The 22,340-nt window shown below is 43.4% G+C and overlaps 1 pseudogene; it reads left to right on the plus strand.

Moving 5' to 3' along the window:
* Positions 1-4,531: 4,531 nt before the first annotated feature.
* Positions 4,532-4,894, plus strand: LOC140427440 (histone H2B 5-like; annotated as a pseudogene).
* Positions 4,895-22,340: the final 17,446 nt, after the last annotated feature.

The following is a 22,340-nucleotide window of genomic DNA, read 5'->3' on the forward strand; positions in this document are numbered from 1 at the left end:
CCACGCCCCCAGAATCAAATTTCACCCTGACACTTGATTCGGCTGCTAGCCACAGCGACAGCGACAGCACAACTGAAGCCCCTGAGAGACCCGAACAATGGACACACAGACCAAGCCCCAGTCACTACAGCCCCAGAGACTCCGACCAGGATATGCTCAGCCTCTTTGAGACGATCTATTTGCCCACACCGGAACCTGACCCGCCACCCGACGATAGCGACAGCCCCCTTGCGACCTCCCTACGAAACATGAAACACAGGCACTGTGATAATTCCTGTCGCCTGACAAGGAATGATGAAATGGACCCCACATCGGCACACGCCGTGTTAGCACGCAAACTCCATGAACGAGTTTGGCACCCGGGAGATGGTGATGACTCCGAGTCTGACTCCCACCATGGTAACCCCTTTGAAAATCTTTTTGGAATGGAATCTTGAGGTGTCCAGATGATGAGAGTCAGGAACCGATTGAGATTTACGGTGTCCTATGGAACCTGCCAGCTTTTATGTTTAGTTTGTTTTAAATGTTGTTTGTTCTCTCTTGTACGATTTTGTGTGTCATCCTCACGGAAGCTTTCTTGATACAGTCATAACTACTCTTCTGACGCCACATGGCAGTTAAAGAAACAAGGTTGTTGGAGCCCATATATTTACAAATTCTTACCGCTCTTGGAAGGTCACTCAGGCAGTGGAGTAACGGCACTGACCCTCGCCCTGCCTGAGGATCCCCAATACATTTGGTCAGCCAAGCTCTGGTAGTGGAGCAACGGCACTGATCACCGTCCTACATAGGGATTCCACCCTTTCTTGCGCTGCCGCGGATCATATGCACCACCCCATTCGAATAATTGTTTTTGAAACTCTTTTGCTGTTCTTTTTCAGTCCTGTGGTTTAAAGAATGCATTTTGCCACAACTTTTGGCCTTTCCAGCAACCCTTCAGTTGCTATCCCCCACCTACTATTTACATGTCAGAATCACTTGGTTAGAAAAAGAAGTTTGCAGGGGATGGAGAAATTGTCTGCCCACTCAGCCCATCAAACACAGGCTACGAGAGTGCTCGCACTGTGACAATTTTTTTTTCCGGATGTCATGTCTCCGCAAATGGCTGGTTTTTTTAAAAAGGAGGGAGTCACATACGGTGACAATTCTAATGGGAAATTGACATTAAGGAGAAACAGACAGACAAACGAGATGTTAAGCGGCAAGATAATGACAGATATTATGCTTGTTCCCCTAGGAAGATATGAAGATACTCAAAGGTGAAGGAAAACCTGAACAAAATGAAGATGACCCTGATGATTGGCATCATGATCATCACTGGAACAGTCCAGTTGCGCGCGTTACCTACCTCCAGCTGCCTCACCACACAGGCCCTGAACACGACTACTCAACACAACACCCCCAGCCCGGACACTACACCACACATAGACCCAGCCACCGATACCCCCACATGGTGTGAGAATCTTGTTAAATGGTACTCCCTGTCATATACAGTAGAAGCCATACTAGTGATAGCCATATTGTGCAGTGTCATCCAGACAATCAGATTGCGGAAATGGAGACAGAGAGCCTCCCGCCCTCCAGTATACACATTTAGAGCCCCTTTCCTCAGACTCCAACACACTCCACACTCTTTCTGAACCTTTCTCCTCAATAAATTCCGCGGTTGTTGTTTTTGTTAATAAAGTTATTCCTCTATATGTGAATGTTAGTGATAAGAAGAGATGTGATGCTGCTATAGGATTTTTGGTATTGTAAGATAAGTTCTTTGATTGTTAAGTAGCAGCATGAGTATAGTCTAGTTAGAGACAGTTAGAGGTTCCCTATTTATTGAATGTTAAATGGCCCCCTTAGGAATTTTTAGATGTGTGCTGTATTAGGGAAATTTAGGTAAATGTTTCTGACGCATCGGACAGAGTACGGAGAACCTATCCTTGATTGAGGGTACCCGGCATTTCAGAGAACAAAGAAGACCGAGTATTGTGATCCTTCACACTTCACGTTGAGAATCAAGAGGACGGAGTGTAGCCATCTGGGATGGTCACTTCCAATTAGGTACAGAGAAACTCGCAAAGCCTGGCGGGTAAAATAAACAAGCCAAGACTCAGGCAGGTTCAGAGCCTGAAATGCATATTTGAAAGCAAGAAGTCCAGATGGTATCGAAACTCCGAACAATTAGCATTTTAATGGAGCCGATTAGCATTTGATGGCCCATTTTCACCAAAACAAAGGACTGATACTCGAGCAACCGGTACAGCCCCAGACATTTCGGCACCACTCCCTGTTCAAGGGAAAAGCAAACAACGGGGTCAGTGACCGTTTGGGGCACGCCCAGCCATCCAGATCCCCGCCCACTTATTGGTTAGGAATCGAACAGAGTGATCAGGGATCACCCAATTAGTAAGGCACAAATTGAAGGACCGCCCAAAAGAGTGCAAAAAACCCCAAGTATAAGAAGAAGAGTTCGCCACATGTTTGTCCTCTCGTGGACCTGGTACCCTGGTCACGGCCAGCTCCAATTGCAGCAACACCAGAAGCAAGTCCAAGTTCAATGCTCGCTACTAGACGGATGAGCCTAGCTGAGCAGCAGTTATTCCTTCGGACTCGATAGATCCAGAATTGACAGCTACCACTGTTTCTCTGACCTAAGCCGGGTGCTCGAAGTTAAGTACAGGTTGTCTTAGTTGATAGGTGTAGTTAACTAGTAGTGTTTATGTTGCATGACGAATTGTGTGTGAATAAAGTACCCTTGACCTTGAACTAACTAACTGGTGTTTGGTTCTTTGATCGATAGCCGGTTGAAACTTGTAGTGGTATCATTTGATACCTTGCGACTCTAAGCATTAGGACATAGATAAGGGCAAATTGACTGATTGCCATAATTGGAACAGAGCCACAGAAAGGACAGAGTAAAAGAGTAAAAGGAGAAATAGGCAAAACCCGTGCCGTGCCGGAGAATCGCCGCAACCGCGTCACGCTGCCCTGACGCCGGCACGCGATTCTCCAAGGAGCGGAGAATTGGCGGCATTTGCTCGTTTGGCATGGCGCCGGTCGCGGGCCGCTGTCCGCGGCTGGGCCGCCGTCCGCGGCTGGGCCGCCGATTCTCTGGCCTTGATGGGCCGAGCGGCCGCGCGGAAATGGCAGAGTCCCGCCGTCGCGGTCCACACCTGCTCGCAGCCGGCGGGAACTCTGCGCGCATGGTCGGGGGGCAGCCTGTGGTAGGGGGCTCCTTCACCGGGGGGGCCTCCGATGGGGTCTGGCCTGCAATCGGGGTCCACCGATCGGCGGGCCGGCCTCTCCAGCCCCGGCCCTATTTTGTTACGCGGCCGGCCCCGCGCCATGTGCGTCTGGGCCGGCACGTTGAGGAAGTCCCTCGCGCATTGAGGAAGTCCCCCACGCATGCGTGGGTCTGCGCAGCGCCATTGCGCATGCACGAGTTGGCGCGGTCCCCAGTTGGCGCCGGGAAGGGAGGCTGGAGCAGCGTGAACCCCCTATGGGGGCCAGAATCGGTAGTGCCCGCGCCCGTTTCGCGCCGTCGTGAAACGCGACGGCTTTCATGCCGACGCTGACACTCTGCCTCCATTTCGGAGAATCCTGCCCACGGATTTCTGGACAAACAAAAGGACAAGATCTATTTTGTTTGCCTTCAACCATAATGAATCGTGGAATTTATTGCTATTACAATTTCAGGTTCAAATGGTTATTTTAGGCACGTGTTAAACAATTTCTGCAAGGCTTAATAGCTCATAATTGCTGGACTCTGTCAGAAATCAGCAAAATGATATGTGTAACATAAGTTAAATAGCAATGCTTTATGGACCACTCTTGGTCTAAGGGATGAAGGCTTGGCCTGCTGTAGTTTTGATCTCAGATGCATTGAGTTAGCTGACCTTGGCTATAAAGCACAAGGATGTTGCAATTAGCCTCAGCATCCTGAGCTATTATTGATTGCTATGCATTAGCTCCTCTAGGAATGTATAGATGTTGCGATATTGGTTGATGTCAGCTAGGGTCAGTTTTGAGTGTGGTTTGATCCTACAAGGCTCAAGGAGTTGCCATTTTGCACACAGCACCTCTGGAGCTGTTTACACAACAATCTTCAGGAGAAGAGGAAGTAAGAGAAGGTAGGTTGGAAGAAGATATTTAAAAATTGGTTTGGGAAAATTAAAGTATTTTTTTCCGTACTTTCTTTATGTTTCTCCTTTTATTGTATCTTCATCTATTACAGCAGTCCATATCAGCACTCCGTTGCATGTACTTTCAGAGAAAGACACAAATTAATTTCCTTTGCATTATTAGTAGTACTATAACAAAAGCGGATTGCCATTTAACAGCATTTAATCAGCAGTTTTCAAGACTATATTAAGCAGTAATTCTGTTTGATAACACTGTCTTTGTGCCTGGAACATCACTCTTCTACTTTAGCCTCAGGTACTGTTCGATGTTGGAGTTTCATTATCTGTGATTTCAACCAATTTCAAATGAGTGATAATTAATTGAATTAGTGGTCTGAGACTAGTTTGCTGTGACCATGGCTGATGGGAACAAAACATCAATCTCCAAAAAGGGTTCCAAGAAGCCCTAGATGAGGGCACCAGCCATAGGTGACCAGAAGAGGAAGGAATCCAGGAAGGAGAGTTACTCCATCCGCATCTGCAAAGCGATGAAGCAAGTTTACCCCGACACCGACATCTCCTCCAAGGCATCATGAACTCGTTCGTCAACGACATTTTTAAGCGCATCACAGGTGAAGCTTCCCGCCTGGCCCATTAGAAGAAGCACAGCACCATCAGCTCCCAGGAGATCCAGACCGCCGTGAACCTGCTTTTGCCTGGGGAACTGTCTAAGCATGGAGGAGACAAAGACAGTGACCAAGTACACCAGCTTCAAGTAAAACCTATTGCGAATGGATTCTGCGTACGAAATGCCAAACAACGCATATAAAAATAATGTTATGGACAAGAGGGGGGTTTATTTGAACAGCCCTAATTTCTCCACTCACTACACATTCATAACCACATAGGTGTTTTGATTTTTAATTTCCCTCTTTAAAAGTGATGTCATATATTCCCCAACCCTTAAGTTCCGATATTCTATGAATAACCTGTACAGGAAAATCGAGGCAAAATTTTACAAAAAGGGTTGGTTTATTTCACACACAGACAAAACGTGGGAAAGAGGTTTTGCAACATCCTGCCCTTTTTGCATCATGCAATAAAAGAGGGATAAGGGAAAGTAAAGGGACCAGGGCTAGACCTCAATAAAAGAAATGGAGCGGGATTTTCCTGTCCACCAGATATGTTTTCCTGCGCGGTGTGCCCTCATCGGCAGCGTGTTCCTCCATTTTGGCAGCCGGCCAATGGGATTTCCCATTGTGTCCACCCCATTCCGTCGGGAAACCCGCGGGGTGTGTGCACTGCCGGTAGAGTGGAGGATTCCGCCAATGGAGAAGTTCACTGATGGTATGATTTTACATGAGGCCAGAATAAAAAGTCTAATGGAGCGTTTCTTCAGAGGGTAGGTTGGTTTTCACGGGCTAATCCATCTTTCCAAAAGTGAGACCAGCATGAGAGGATTACATATCATGTGTACTAATATCTTTCCTCAATATTATATCAAAATCTGCTTTAATTAACAATGCAACTCCACCACCTTTTCCTTTCTGTCGTTTCTAAAAAATTGAATAGCCCTCAATGTTTAGTTCCTATCCTTGGTCACCTTGGAGCCATATCTTCATAATCCCAACTATATCATATCCTTTTACATCTATCTGCGCACCTAATTCATTCTTTTTATTTCAAATGCTCCACGCGTTCACGTACAAAACCTGAATGTTAGTCCCTTTAATATTCTTTATCCCGTCCCTACGATTTTTTACAGTGTCATTATCTGATATAGGCCCTTGATTGCTCTGCCTATCACTTTTCTTATTCTCCTTTCTCTGTCTTTTGCTCTTGTTCTTGATTCCCCTTGCTCAGAATCCTGACATAGGCTCCCATCACCCGCCATATTGGTTTAAACCTTCCCCAGGGATACCTGGATCAGTGCGCGTGGGTTTCCTCAGGGTGCTCCGGTTTCCTCCCACAGTCCAAAGATGTGCAGGTTAGGTGGATTGGCCATGCTAAATTGCCCTTAGTGTCCAAAATTGCCCTTAGTGTTGGGTGGGGTTGCTGGGTTACAAGGATAGGGTGGAGGTGTGGGTTTGGATGGGGTGCTCTTTCCAAGAGCTGGTGCAGACTCGATGGGCCAAATGGCCTCCTTCTGCACTGTAAATTCTATGATTCTATGATTCTATGACTTCCCTAAATGACCAGCGGAAATAAAGCATGGAAAATATTTCACTTTTTAGATTTTTTACTGTAGCAAACTAAAATCAGCATAGATGAAATGTATATTAACAGGTAACTCATAGACCAAACAAAAGGAAAAGATAAGTTTCATGTTCCCGAACTAACATAACCAAAACTGTTTTATGCAATGCTTCTGGCCAATGGCTCTGACCAAAATGTAGCATTATAGGAACAGGTTAATAGTCTCTCTAAGCTCACCGACGATGGTTCACCTTTCCCCACATGTCAGGTTGAAATCTCCAGTGTCTTTTAAAAATTGTTCCACTCAGCTCAGGTTTCCCTGAATTACTACCAGCATGACACATCTTGGTGACTCTCTGTTCCTTAATTCTTCAAAGTCCAATGTTAAGTCTCTTTTGTTAAGCTTTTTTCTTTTGAACATAAATTGAACTCTTACAAGCACTCTGCTTAGTTATTATCACAAAATCATTCTTCCTACTTTCCCAAAGCAGTAGCTCTTTTGTTTCTGCTTCTCGACCAGCAGCTCTCATTTTATTTCTGTGGACTGCAAGGTATTAAACCTGCAACCTTACTTAAATAAATTTATGTTTGAGTTCCTTTACCTATGGTAACCAGATCACATGGCCATGTCTCCAGCTGAGCTGTTTACTTGGAATTCTATTTTACACTTTGAGTTAAAGATACATTCATTTTGAGGTTGTTTGTATATGTACATTTTTAATGCAGTCTGACAACCACTGAAGTTAATGTGATGGGTTAAAAAGAGTTGGAAGTTCAGTATTTCTGAAAACAAAACATGAAGTAAAAAAACGTTACTGTTGCCTTGCAATGGTGATCCAGGAAGACAGTCACAGGAAAGACAGGAGTTGAGAAAGGGGAGTTCAGGGTATGTGTCAGAGAGTGAAGACAAAGATTTATTTTGGTTTCTGAAATGAGAAACTGCAAGGCTTATGCAATAGCAGTTTACTGAATAATTCATTATGGGACTCATTAAAATGATCAGATTCGCAGAAGCGATATTTGGAGACTGAGTTTAGGGAACATTTTTTTTGCTCAACAGTTGAAAAACCGGTGAATTTAGAGAGTGGTTTGGGGACATGTAGGAAATAATATATGAATTAGGTGAGAGGCATCAAGTGAATATGCAGGAATTCATGGAAGAAAACTGATTGCAAATGTTCCAGCCCAAAGCAGTAAGCTTTTGTGTCAAGATAGTGGTAAATCTTCACTGGTTTATGTATCTATAATAGTATTGTTGGGATAAAGGAATAGTGGGAATCGGATAGTGTGTTTGTATCAAGATCTTTCAAACCTTTTTGTCTGATGTAATATTGTTCACTTTTCCTGTTGTAATAACTACTTTATTCTTTGTAATGAAAATGAATCAGCTATCTCCTGGAAATGTGTTTAGTAATTTTCCTCCATGATTTCTAAACAAAAGGTTAGTATCCATCAAGCCAGACTTCACTCTGGCATCTGACTTGTCCAGTATTAACAGCAGCTGGTATTACAACAATCTTAATATATATGTGCACCTGCTTTTTATGTACCCTACTCTTAATTTAATTAAGGGGAAAACAAAGGCAAATTTAAAAGTAATCATTTTGTTTATTTTATAACTGTGAAGTCATAAAGTTCTTGTGAACTATGTTGGCATGCAATTTCAGGATTAGAAATTTAGGGCAGCATGGTGATGCAGTGGTTAGCACTGCTGCCTCACGGCGCCAAGGACCTGGGTTCAATACCGGCCCCGGGTCACTGTCCGTGTGGAGTTTGCACATTCTCTTTGTGTCTGCGTGGGTCACCCCACAACCCAAGATGTGCAGGATAGGCGGATTGGCCACACTAAATTGCCCCTTAATTGGAAAAAAAAGAATTGGGTATTCTAAATTTTAAAACAAAGGAATAGAAATATAGCTTTTGGCATCAACAGTTAGCTTCACTTCCAAGCTTATGTTTTGCTCTCCCTAAAGAGCACAAGCAAACTCATTTCTAACAACAGCAGTTTAATTTGAGTGCTCAGCTTTACACTGAAATTTTGACACTTTTCTGGTTGCAATATTGCACTATTTTGCAATTTTCAATACTTTTCATGAAAATCCTTGCTCTGTCAGAATGCTTCTACCTTTAGAAAATTACCTTTCTGCTGATCTCAACCCAATTAATTGGACAAAGATATTCATATGAAGTCTAACTCATTTTTTAATCCAAGCGTGAGTTTTAATAGATCCAACACATCACAATTTTAATATGTGGTTCAAAGCTGAAACAATTATTTCAATTTGTGTAAATCATGTCCATGCATGGCCATGTGCTTAATTTATTTTTGATGTAATTTCTTTTTAATTAGTTAGTACTGGCTATGTGCACTATAGAGTCTCAAATCTATTCTGTTCAATTATATTTATCAGAATACTATTTTCTGTCACTTCTTCCGTAATCCAGTCATTTGAAATACAAATTGTATTCCACAGAATTTTAAATTATATTTTATAAATTTAGAGTACCCAATTATTTCTTTCTAATTAAGGGGCAATTTAGCGTGGCCAATCCACCTAGCCTGCACATCTTTGGGATGTGGGGGTGAAACCCACGCAGACATGGGGAGAATGTGCAAACTCCACACAGACAGTGACTCAGGGCCGTAGGTAACAGTGCTAACCACTGTGACACCGTGCCGCCCTAGAATTTTACATTTTAACTGTTTAGATTGCATTAGCAAAGTTGTTTTCTGTTAAATATTAGTTAATTTAATAACTCTGATGTCAATGTTGGCATCCACCAAGGTGATGAGGAAGGCGATGATGGGAGCAGACTTCGGCATCCTGTGACAACAGCACCAGTTAGCAGACCTAGGATTTTGCAGATATCGACTTGCCGGCCTACAAATCGCACATGCTTTAAGACATGACCACCAGTCTTGAGAGCAGCAATGTAAAGGTCTGTCAAAACACCAGCTGCCAGAAGACCATGATAATGACAAATGGACGGCAAAAAGGCCTTCCAATTACCTTCGGGCAAGAGATCATCAAAGCCGTTGACAACCTCTTGAACTTAGAAAGCAATATTTACAAGCAGGGTAATGTAGAGGTCGATGTCCAACAAAAATCAGCAAAGCAACATTGATCTTTCACCAGTTCCACAAAGTCTGGGCATTCAACATGGCCATGAAGCTGTGACTCTACATGTCCATGGTGATACCAACTGCAATCCATGGTGGTGCAACATGGAAGAGAACAGCAAAGGCATTGAGTAAGTTGGGTGCTACATATGTAATTTCCTAGACATCACATGGAAAGACAGCATCATCAACAAAATAATTATTACAGGGGACTGGTCAGGGGCATCTGTGGGACATCATGATGGAGCAACAACTAAGGCTGATAGGACATATTGCCAGAATGGCAGTGGAATGGACACCACCAGACAAAATAATACAGGGCCGGCCAAAGAAGACCTGGCAAACTCATTTTATGGAGGACCTTCTAGAACAGGATACCACCTGGGTCAGAGCGAAAGAGATTGTGATGGACCGGGGCCAGTGGTGGAGTCTTGCTGCTCATTTTCCTGCAATGTACTGGAGGAATTAACTCTCTGATCCAGTAATTAAAATGATGATGTGAGTATTCAACTCTTAAATTAGTGGGGGCAAATTCTTAGTCACAGGATATCTGTCAAAGCCACTTGCATACTTTATTTGCACATATTTTCAGTTATTTAGGGCAACTGACATAAGTCTAAAGTACATGATAGTAAAGAAAATTAAAAAAGATTAGCAAATCAAAGTAAATTTGAAATTGAGGAATATGAAACAGGAAATATGCTGCAGACGTTTAAATAACACAAGCTAAATCAGGATAGTGAGTATTTTTAGAGTTACACATGATAAACTGACAGGTCATGGTAGAACTTACGAATAGTTACTTTCTCTCTGTTTTTACCAGGAAGACTGACATGGTGGACATGAGATTAGAAAAGTACCAAAAGCCATTTAATCTAGCAAGGTTTGAGATGATTAATAAACAATGCAATCTAGAGAGGATAAAAACCCTGGGGCAGGATTCTCCGCTTGCCGATGCCAGTTTTGTAATCAGCGATCGGGCATAGAATCCCCTTTTACTACCGAATTGAGGCGGTGCTTGTTTTCAACTGCTCCGCCCCCTCCAAAACGCCGTCATCGAGGAGTACGGTGCACGCACGCCATTGGGATGGCCTCAGGGCATCACCTGAAGCACTTCCCGATGCTCCGCCCCTGACGGGCCGAGTTCCCGAGCACGCATTTGACTCATGGTCTCAGCGGTCATTGGGGGAGCCATGCTGCTGGCCGGGGGGGGGGGGGCTTCGGTGTGGGCTGGGGGTCTGGTGGGAGGCGGCTGCAGGTCATCGCCGTGCGCATGCGTGGTCACGGACCCGGCAATTCCCCAGGTGTTTATATCGGGAAGGCACGGCTGCTAGCCCCGCACCGGTCGGAGGATCGGTGCTGGGGCCTCACCAATTTTCCCCACGTAAAACGCCATGGTTCCTCCTGACATAGCCCCAAAATTGGAGAATTCAGCCCCTGGTCTGGATGGATAACAGAATAGAACAGAGAATATGTTGTTATGTTTAGATGGAGAGGGGCAGTAGGAGGCAGTTTTGGAGCTTAATCGCTAGGGTTAAACCTTATGACATAAATATTGACAGAGGTGGGCAACGCAATTCAACACTAATTGGTCCACTTAACGATGCCTCACGGGCGTCTTGCCGCAAATAACGCCTCATCAGCTGATTCACCGGGACCGCACTCACCAGCCCCCCACTAACAAGGTTGAGCAGCACTCAAACTGCATCAGAGACACCCTCCATCAGAGACCCCATCACACTCCCGCTGTCAGACCCCCCATCAGACCCCCCATCAGAGACCCCAATCAGACCCCCATCAGGCCCCCCGTATCAGAGACACCCCCCCCCCATCAGAGACCTCAGTACCACATCAGAGATGCCCCTATCAGAGACCTGCCCCATTTCAGAGAACCTCCCCTCCCCCATCAGTCACATCTGCCTCGAAGCTAAAGAAAAGTCCAGGCAAAAATAGTGATAAATCATTTCTTTTTCACTTACCTGCCCCTTACACCTGCTGCCTCCGACAGAGGTGTAGAAAGCAACAGCAGTTACTTAATCGAAGGGCAAAACACATCCCAAGGCTTTAAACACCCTCAGATCCTTTGATTTGCAAGGATTCTATTCACTTTCAAAGAGAAATAGCCTTTAGTAGGCTGTAACTGACAGGGTAATAGCTTCCAGACAGCCATGTATCTGGAGTTTCATTTCCTTTCATGCTTGAACACATCTCAAGTACACTGTTTTGAACCTAACCACAATATTTTAAAACATCTAGGTGTTAAGTGATTTCATTTTTTCTCAGCAGGAAGCACGTAACTGCTCTGATGTGGTCAGGAGCAGTCAATCATAGCTAGATGTTTATAAACATTGCGGTTAGATTAAAATAATCAATTAGCATCCTCCCTTTGCCGCCAGCAGGGAACCAGAGCATTGAAAACGTTTTTTTCCCCGACACGAGATTCCCCATCGCATCAGGAACTATGTTACAGGTGGTGGGCAGCGGAGAGTCAACCCCCCACTCCCCCACCTACCCGCCCCCCACCATTATCCCATTCTTTTGAATTTATTCCTGTAACTGAACATTCACGTTGGTCAATGTTGCTTAGTCAAGTTATTGTGTCCAGCAAGATAATAAACTTGGGGCCTTGAGTTTCATTTATCTGTTTTGCGGGTTTCCTTATCGGGGCGAATATTGTAGGAAGTGTGTTAGTGTGTTAGCTAAGAGCATAGCATACCTTTTTTTAAGGTGTGTGTATTTCTTATTAGTAGCTTCGTGTCGGTGTGAACGGCATTGTGAAACACGGCTGTGTTTACAGACTGGTTTTGGTCCCAATTAAAATAAGTTTTATTGTGAGTTTACGCAGGTTTTGAAACTAATTTTCCTGTATTAATGCCATATTATTTGAGATTTCTCCTTCGCAACAAACACACAAACACCTGCAGATGTGTTTTTTATGATAAAGATGAAAGTAAATATAAATTATTGATGAAAGGTTGCTTTTTACTCTGGGCTAGAACAAATGCTAGGACTGAATTCTGATCCTGAAGGAGAAAGAGCTACATTTGTGTGAAGGTCATTCATTGATAAATGCACTGATGTCAAATAGATTTCAGTAATAGTAAGTGTATACTGGTTCAGGAAATGAATGCTCATGTAAGATGCTTCAGCAAAATATTGCAAATTGGGTATTTCACAATATTTATGATGCTAAGTCTTTCTGGTGACTTAGTGCATCACTCCTACAGTAAAAATGTTTTTTCGAATGACAGGACTCGTGCAAAATGTTGAACTGTGGAATTGGGAGTATTCAAAGGTCTTTACTGGGCTAAGAAAAGGATCTGGTGTAAGAATTACTCTTGTCAACAGATGGACAAGCTCTGACACAAATGATTATTCTTACCATAATTTAACTCGTTTTACAAGGAAGCACTCGGTTAAAGAGAATGATTATTCTTACTCCAAAAAGATCTCATTGGAAAAATAAATTTAGCAGAAATTATTTCATTTGAGAAGTGATAAAAGTTAGACATGATCACGATGACATCTCCAACAATTACTCCACAAATTGAAATAGCTTATTTAAATTATGCTTTATGTATAAATATTTCAGATTTTTTTACTCCTTGGCAAAGGGATGGAAAATTGTTCAGAAACTATTCAGATTCAATGCTGGTTAGGCAGGGAATATAAAGCTGATGACAGGCTACAAATAAGTAATTATATTCTCAAAGTATTTATTTTGTGATCCCCATTTCAAATAAAGGATATTGCCTGTAGAGGAGATAACATGTCAGTTTCAGATATCATAGGAATTACTCCTTCATGGCCCTGATGTTATATGAAGCTCACTGGTAGAATACTGTGGGAGTATCTTCACCACACAGACCTCAGGGATTCAAGAAAGCAGCTCACCACCATCTTCTCAATGTCAATCAGGAATGGGTAATAAACACTAGTCATGCTTGTGATATTCATATCCCAGAAACAAATAAAAATGATATTCAAACCAATACCCAGAACAACATGCAATATTCCATGAATGTCTTTTGTGAATTTTGGAGAATTGTCTCTTAACTATTTAATTTTAACTGCCCCGTTCTACTTCCAAAGCAGTAAAGGAGAGATATCAACATTGCCTGTTGGAACTAAAGATTCTTCCAAAAGTCCTATCAACTTAATAGGCGTCACCTTTAGAGTACAAATCAGACATGAATGCTGCACAGAATAAAAAAACAACATTGTTCCAAGGTGCACAGAAACTGGAAAGTAATACATTATGAAAGTTGAAAAGCAAATGAATTTGCACTGCCATTTCTCAAGCAGGCAAATTAAAGATTGTTTTATCTACCATTTTTTGAGGATTGTGTGGATGTTTTAGTTGTGGTGAATAATGTTTCAGTAGTAAGAAAATGTAAAGGGGTAACTAAATATTGATTGAAAATAGCACGACAATTAGTCTGTGAAATTTCAAATTAGACCCAAACTAAAATTCAATCTTCATTGCATTGTTTTTACTTGTAAATAAAACAATTTATTCCATTATTGTGTTCCATCCTTCCCCCTCCTCATGGTTCTTACCACTTGAAAGTTTGTTTATTTGGTGCCCTTTTGTGGGCATCACAGTCAAAGTCAACATTTATTTTCCATCCCTGATTGCTCTTGAAAAGATGTTGGTGAGCTGCATTCTTGAATCACTACTGTTCATATTGTGTAGGGGCATGTGGGGCGGGATTCTCCTGTCCCCTAGCCGTGTTTTTCTCGGGACAGCGTTATTTGCTGATGGTGGGTTTCTCTGTACCCGCTGCTTGTCAATGGGATATTCAATTGAAGCCACCCTACGCCGCTGAGAAACCCATGGATGGGGGTGCAAGATGGCTTCAATGAAAATCCCAATAGGCAGAGATTTCCAAGTTGGATGGTGTGCCTGCTGCAATTGTCCTTCGAGGTTGTAGACGTCATGGGTTTGGCAGATGCTGTTGAAGAAAACTTGGTGAGTTGCTGCAGTGCATCTTGTGGATGGTACAAACTGTAGCTAATTTGCACGGGTGGTGCAGGGGAGGAATGGCTTTTTGTCCTGAATGGTGTAGAGCTTCTTGAGTGTTTTGAACTACGTACTGAAGAGTACCATGATAAGCTCAGCTTTTCACTTCTCTCTCTTTCCTTCCTGATAATTGAAGCAATGAGTACATGGCTGAACTATTGATGTCATCAATAATTTTTCTGATCATTTTTTGTGGAATAATTTTATAATCTTTATTCAATGTAAGTGAAGTTCTGTATTCATATTTAAATTAGCTGTTTTAAAAAAGTGGAAACACGTTTATAAGTTCTGCAGTAGCATATAATGCTGTGAAATAATATTGCAGAACAAGCATAGCTAAAATTATGAACTTTAGATCCGAAATGCATTAACTCTGCTGATAGCTTTCAGTTTTAAAGAAAAATGCTTTTTAGGAGGTGCCGAAAATCATATTTTTCAACAGATAAATTTGAGATTTTACAGGAGAATCGTCAATCAAGGAAACCAGGTTAAAAATGTTACTTTGAACTAAAATCTTAACATTGAAATTAAACAGCAACACACCTAAAATATATCTACTTGCAACTTCATATCAATGGGGCTAACTACAAGATCGCAAGTCTGTATATGATCTGCAACTTATTTAAAAACATTTCAAAGCTTCTTTTTAAGTAGCTATGAAACTGTAGTTAGTAGTACAGTGTATGTAAAAGAAAACTTTATAGGGTTAAGGGAAACCTTATTGTTTAATCTTTAATTAAAATAGGGAATTCCTGTTGGTTTTCCAATCCATGCACGGCACTCAACATAATTGTCAAGCTCCTGTCCTATGTCGGTTTGCATTGACTGGGCGGTTATCTGAATGAAGTGTGGATGCAGCACTTGTGCTGTTCTTCAGATGTAACAAGATGGTCCATTAATCTATGTTTCAGCTTCTGTCTCAACTGCTTTTAAATTTCATCAACTCACAGACATAACCTGAATATCGTACCATAAATAAGCATGGGTTCCATGTGCTGCCCACTATTTTCATCCACAAACAATAGAACTGAGGAATTCTGTAGAATTATAGAATGGTGCAGCACAGAAGGAAACCACTTGGCCCAATGTGCTTTTGCTAGCTCTTTAGTAGCTGTTCCACTAGAATCTTTTTTATTGTCACAAGTAGGCTTACATGAACACTGCAATGAAGTTATTGTGAATAGCCCCGAGTCGCAACACTCCGGTGCCTTTCGGGTACACAGAGGGAGAATTCAGAATGTCCAATTCACCTAATAGCATGTCTTTCAGGACTTGTGGGAGGAAATCGGAGCACCTGGAGAAAACCCATGCAGACACGGGGAGAACGTGCAGGCTCCTCACAGACAGAGTGACCCAAGCGGGGAATTGAACCTGGGACCCTGGCGCTGTGAAGCCACAGTGCTAACCCACTCCTCCACTATTACCTCTGATTTTTTTTGTGTTTTCAAGCAGCTATTTAATTCCATTTTGAATGTAATTGAATCTAGTTCCACCACCCTTTAAGTCAGCTTATTCCTCACCACAACACACTGTGTAATAAAAGAATAGGCCCAAATCTTGCAGATACCGGATCGTCGACGTGCAGCCCAAGATCCACATTGGGACCCTGTGGATATCCTGATGCACTGACTGTCATGATATTCAGGTAAACATCATAGCACAAACATACATACATACTGATGGACAGATCAACGGACCAATCAACACACACAACACCACAGCCAATCACAGGCAAGAGCATACACAGTACAAAACAGGGAACACAACACTTCCTGGGCATTCCAGCAGGAGTCAGCTCAGGGCACAGAGCTCATAGCAAGCCACTCAGACATCCACCATGTGCTGAGTGCCACTACAAGATAGTGTTAGGAATAGGTCCACAGATTCTAGGGTTATGATCGAACCTCAGTAACCAGTTTACTGCTGTAAATAAATGTTAGTAATAAAACTGAGTTGTACCATTCGCAACTGTGTTGGTTAGTCTGTGTAGCAGGGTACCCAACACACCACTGAACTCTGGGGGAATTACCCAGGAAGTTTGAACTTGGTGTATGTACACACATTTTTAAAGATTGCAGGAGAAATTGAGAAGTTTGTATGTGACCCTTCTCTTTATAAGAGGAAGAAAGTAAAAACAACAAGAATGTTATACTAAATCTTTATAAAACGCAAATTTACATCAGCTGGTGTATTGTGTTCAATTTTTGACACTACACTTTAGAAAAGATGGTTATTTATGAAGGCCTGCTTTCTCAACTTTGTCCCTCATCTGAGGTGTGGTGATCCTCAGGTTAAATCACCACCAAACAGCTCTCCTCCTCAAAGGGGTCCGCAGCCTATGGTCATCTGCGAGTGTGGCGATTTTATCATTGTTGATTATGGATGAGATTCTCCGGCCTTCCTGCGGCAAGTTTCTCAGTCGTGGGAAGCGGTCCATCATTGCGCTGTCAATGGGATTCCCAACTGAATCCACCCACGCCACTGGGAAAGATCCCATCGGCGTGAACAGTGGGAAGATCTCGTCCACAATGTGAGAACTTTACACAAAGCAGGTGGTTCCACTGCCTGGAAGTGTAGTGGAGGAAGGTTCAATCGGGACCTTCAAGCTGACATTAAATAATTATTTGAATAGAAACCATGTGCAAGTGTATGGGGAAAAGGCAGGGGAATAGCGCTAAGTCATAATGCTCTTTCGCAGAGCTGGTGCTCATTTGACACGATGTGTCGAATGGCCACCTTCTGCACCATAATTGCTCTGTGATTGTGGTTCTCCACTGTATTGTTAACCTCACGATTGTCGTAAGCTTCTCGTTCCTGTCTATCTTTCGTCATACATGGAGCTCTGACTTTGGATGCACTTCCTTACCCACCTCCCTCCCTCACAGGAATGTGCCCAAGTTGTACCCAGACTATCGCCTCTTTTGAAAGCCTCCCAGTCTTCAATTGTTGTTTTTCCTACCAAATTATGTTTGTGAAGTGCACGTTAATTTCCAGTCTTGGTTTTACGCCTCAAGCTATATTATCTGCATATTTGGTCTTATATTCAATTTACCCAGCCAACATAGATTATCATAGAATTTACAGTGCAGAAGGAGGCCATTCGGCCCATCAAGTCTGCACCAGCTCTTGGAAAGAGCACCCTACCCAAGATCAACACCTCCACCCTATCCCCATAACCCAGTAACCCCACCCAACACTAAGGGCAATTTTGGACACTAAGGGCAATTTATCATGGCCAATCCACCTAACCTGCACATCTTTGGACTGTGGGAGGAAACCGGAGCACCCGGAGGAAACCCACGCACACACGGGGAGGATGTGCAGACTCCGCACAGACAGTGACCCAAGCTGGAATCGAACCAGGGACCCTGGAGCTGTGAAGCAATTGTGCTATCCACAAGGCTACCGTGCTGCCCTAAATCACTCAGGCATTTGATAGACAAATAAGAACCTGGGAGCCCATTCCAACCATAATGGGTTATTGAATTGCTGTGCATACATTCCAGAATGAGTGGCAGCTGCCCAATTGTACAATTACATGAATAACACCATCTGCATGCACTAGAATGTGAACCAAATATTAGGATCAAGTGATTTGAAATCAAATAGCACAATTAGAAGGTTAAAACCCTCCTCACTGCATGACAGTGAACCTAACTCCAAGGATGATTGCAACATGAAAATGAGGATGCCATATGAATTAACAGTTGCAGATTATTAAGTATTATATAATGTCCATTGCAGACATCTAATTGGTTTCATTTGGTACCAGAGTTGCAAATGTTTAATTGCAGGCTCAGTTGTCAAATATTTATCATAGAATTATAAAGTCTTACGGCCATTCAGTCCACCATGCCTATGCCAACTCTTTATACGAGCTGTCCCACTTCGCCCTAGAGCCCAGCTTTTCCCCATTAGCTTGCAGATAACTCCTCTAAAAGCGCACATCCAATTGTCTTTTAAGATTTATATGGAATCTGTTATCTCCACCCTTTAAGGTAGTGCGTTCCAAATATTAAAATATTCTGCAATGTGAAGGCATTTCTTCTTGCTTCCCCTCCAAATCAGTTGCCAATTACTTTAAATTTATGACCTTTGCTTATCAATCCACTTGCCAGAGGAAATAGTTTCTCCCTATTTGTTCCATAAAATCAGCCCATCATTTTTTATTACAAAAGTGCACAATGTTCCAGTTGACACATAACCAGAGATTAATACATATTTCAGATGACTTCTGGAATTTGTTTTTGTACTCAGTGCTGCTATTTGCAACCAAATATCCCATATGCTTGCTCAACCATCTTATCAATTAGCTCCACTGCCTTCACAATTTGTGTTAATTAGCTCCACTGCCTGGGGCGAAATTCTCTTGAAACGGCGCGATGTCTGCCGACTGGCACCCAAAACGGCACCAATCAGACGGGCATCGCGCCGCCCCAAAGGTGCGGAATGCTCCGCATCTTTGGGGGCCGAGCCCCAACATTGAGGGGCTAGGCCGACGCCGGAGGAATTTCCGCCCCGCCAGCTGACGGAAACGGCCTTTGGTGTCCCGCCAGCTGGCGCGGAAATGACATGTCGGGGCGGCGCATGCGCGGGAGCGTCAGCAGCCGCTGACAGTTTCCCGCGCATGCGCAGTGGAGGGAGTCTCTTCCGCCTCCGCCATGGTGGAGACCGTAGCGGGGGCGAAAGGGAAAGAGTGCGCCCGCGGATCGGTGGGCCCCGATCGCGGGCCAGGCCACCGTGGGGGCACCCCCCGGGGCCAGATCGCCCCGCGCCCCCCCCCAGGACCCCGGAGCCAGCCCGCGCCGCCTTGTCCCGCCGGTAAATAGGTACTTTAATTTACGCCGGCGGGACAGGCAATTTATCGGCGGGACTTCGGCCCATCCGGGCCGGAGAATCGAGCGGGAGGTGCCCGCCAACCGGCGCAGCGCGATTCCCACCCCCGCCGAATCTTCGGTGCCAGAGACTTCGGCAACCGGCGGGGGGTCGGAGAATGACGCCCCAGATCTTTGTCTCTGTCCTTGCAATTGCCTCAAATGAGTTTTTTTTTTAACCTTCTAACTGAGCCTCAAATGGCCACCTTCTCTTCTACATACACAAAATAGTACCTTTAGGTTACATTGCCTCCCCACCTGGGCGGCACGGTAGCACAGTGGTTAGTACTGTTGCTTCACAGCGCCAGCGACCTGGGTTCGATTCCCAGCTGGGGTCACTGTCTGTGCGGAGTCTGCATGTTCTCCCGTGCCTGTGTGTGTTTCCTCGAAAGACGTGCTTTTTAGGTGAATTGGACATTCTGAATTCTCCCTCGATGTACCCGAACAGGTGCTGGAGTGTGGTGACTAGGGGATTTTCACAGTAACTTCATTGCAGAGCTAATGTAAGTCTACTTGTGACACTAATAAAGATTGTTATTATTACATTGGTATTGCCTCTCAATCTGCTGAATTGTATGAGTTATGTGATTCCTCGCATTAGCATCCTGCCCCAGCAAAAATATCAGGTGGGGGGGCACGGGGGAGGACGCTTATGAGAACACTGTTGCCTCATAGCCATTTAAGGCTGGGGGCGGAATGTCTGAGAAGACTCCAATCAGCGACTGGCAACAGAAGCGTGTGGCATTAGATCAGTATTTGTTCTCTTCTGCGTGCCAGACCCTAGCGAGGTGGGGGTGCTGGGCGGGGTTTTGGAGCCTGGAGTTTGAGGGGCCATGTGGAGGAGATGGAAACATAGTGGGGCGGGGAGCTAAAACCTTGGGGACCTCCATTGGATCCAAGGGGTCCATTACGAAGGGACCCAATACACACGCCAGCAGCCCTTGTAGGGAATACTGCGGGCTTGGCATGGGAATCTCCCGCTGCTGGTTAAATCCTGGTGATGGTGGGTTGAGGCTTTTGAGTGGGTGCTAATTACCCATGTAAGGGTCTCAATTGGCCTACTGACCGCCACCTCTGCTACAGGTATCATTGTGGTGTGGAGGGGTCCGTAAGTGGCAGGCAGGCAACCTGCTAGATTTAACGAGCCCCAGCAGACTTCAAACCCATTGACAAGGGATCGTTAAATCTAGCTTCCTGGTTTTCTTTATCTCCCAAAGTTCCTCACTTCAAATTTATTGACACTAAATTTCATAGACCATTGTCTACCCAATCTATGTCCTCCTATAAACCTGCTGTTGTATTGGTCAGTATTTACTGTGTTTTCATGTTTCATTTGCCAACTTCAAAACTGAACTCACAATGTTGAAATTATATATAATATATATTTATAATATATATATATATAAACAAGAAAAACAATCATCTTAATATTGAAATATTGACCCTGTGGTTAATGTTGATATATACTATTTATATTTGCCATGCATTTATAGCAATGGTTTAGACCGATAAAATCATAATTAAAGATACTTCTTGATTTTGTCAGGTGCAATCAACACTGTTTATGTTCAAAATCATTGTCATGCCAACCAATTACAATTTATTCTACTGAATTATTAAATCAGTCATGTATTTTCAGCTAATAATGACAGTGAAAGTAGTTATTTTAATATAGTGGTACTTTCCATATATTTCTGATTTGTGAACAATTATATTGAACAACTGAAAATATTTCTGAAAGAATAATGATCCTGTTGTGCAGGAGCTTCTTATTCATTCAAGAGGCAAACATTTGTTTTGCAGAAATTAGAGAATCGGTTGCTAAACTGAGAAAATGTGCATGACCAAAGAGGGTGGTCCGACTAATAGGCTTCTTGCTAAGTGGTTGCTACAATTAATCAAGTCCTTCTTTGTCTGCATAAGAATTGTGATGGCAATAAGAATTTTTTATACACTTTGTTAACGTTTTTCCAATAAATATTAGCTTCTGTAATTGACAATTTTCAGACATATGTATCTGATTAGAATGCTTGGCAGGCATGAGGTAGGGGTCACTGCTATTTAACAAAATGGAGAGAGCAACATGCATAAAGCATCAGCTGATGGTATTAATGCCTTCATTAAACAAACAGTGAAGAATTTGATCTGAACATGTTAAGTATTCATATCATAACATTGCCAACAGGAATGTCTGCCCTCTAACATTTGCAAAATATTTGCATTAGCAAGAGAAGTTTTGGTAGCAAAATGCCAGTGCTTTTGATTGTCATGTTCTAACATTTAGTCAAAGTAGAGGATAAAACGATTCCTCTGTTACATTTTATGATAAGGCAATGCGCAGAGTGATTGCATAGCCCTGGATTGACGGAGACGGTTTACTGTCCCCTCTGATGACTTTTCAGTACTGAACACACAAGCTTAACATTAAGTGTTCTGATGACACCAGTGGATGGTGTGCCTGTGTGTGTGTGTGTCTGCGTATGTGTGTGTGTGTATATTTTACATGTGTCCACCACATATGGCTGAGTGCATCCAGCAATAATTTCCTCTTCCCCTGAGAGAAGTAGGGGGCAGAGATGCACAGGTGTAGAGTGGTACCGTAGTAAACTTTTAGGTCTCTATGCCTCAGATCTACCGAAAACTAGTGGCATGAGCCTGAAAATCTAGCCCAAGAATGTTAACACTAACCATGGGCTGGATTTTACATGCCTCCACTGTCGTATTTTCAGCTGGAATTAGCGGGAGGGGGCAGGTATAATTACGGCTAGCCCACCACCTCCTTGCCCACTCTTGAGATCACCCCCATAATGCGCGAGGTGAGCAGGCGCCAGAATAATTAAGGGCCATTTAGGCTTGATAACAAGCCTATTGATCAGAATTAATACTCTGCCAATGCGATAACATGGTTGGCATGATAGTCAGGCAGGAATGAGCAGGCTGTTTTTAAAGGGCTACATCAACAATGGCGGGAAGCAGGGGAGGGGCCCGAAGTCGTGGAGGGTCCTTGCATA

The sequence above is a fragment of the Scyliorhinus torazame genome, chromosome 7 (genome assembly GCF_047496885.1).
Source record: "Scyliorhinus torazame isolate Kashiwa2021f chromosome 7, sScyTor2.1, whole genome shotgun sequence".
NCBI lineage: Eukaryota > Metazoa > Chordata > Chondrichthyes > Carcharhiniformes > Scyliorhinidae > Scyliorhinus > Scyliorhinus torazame.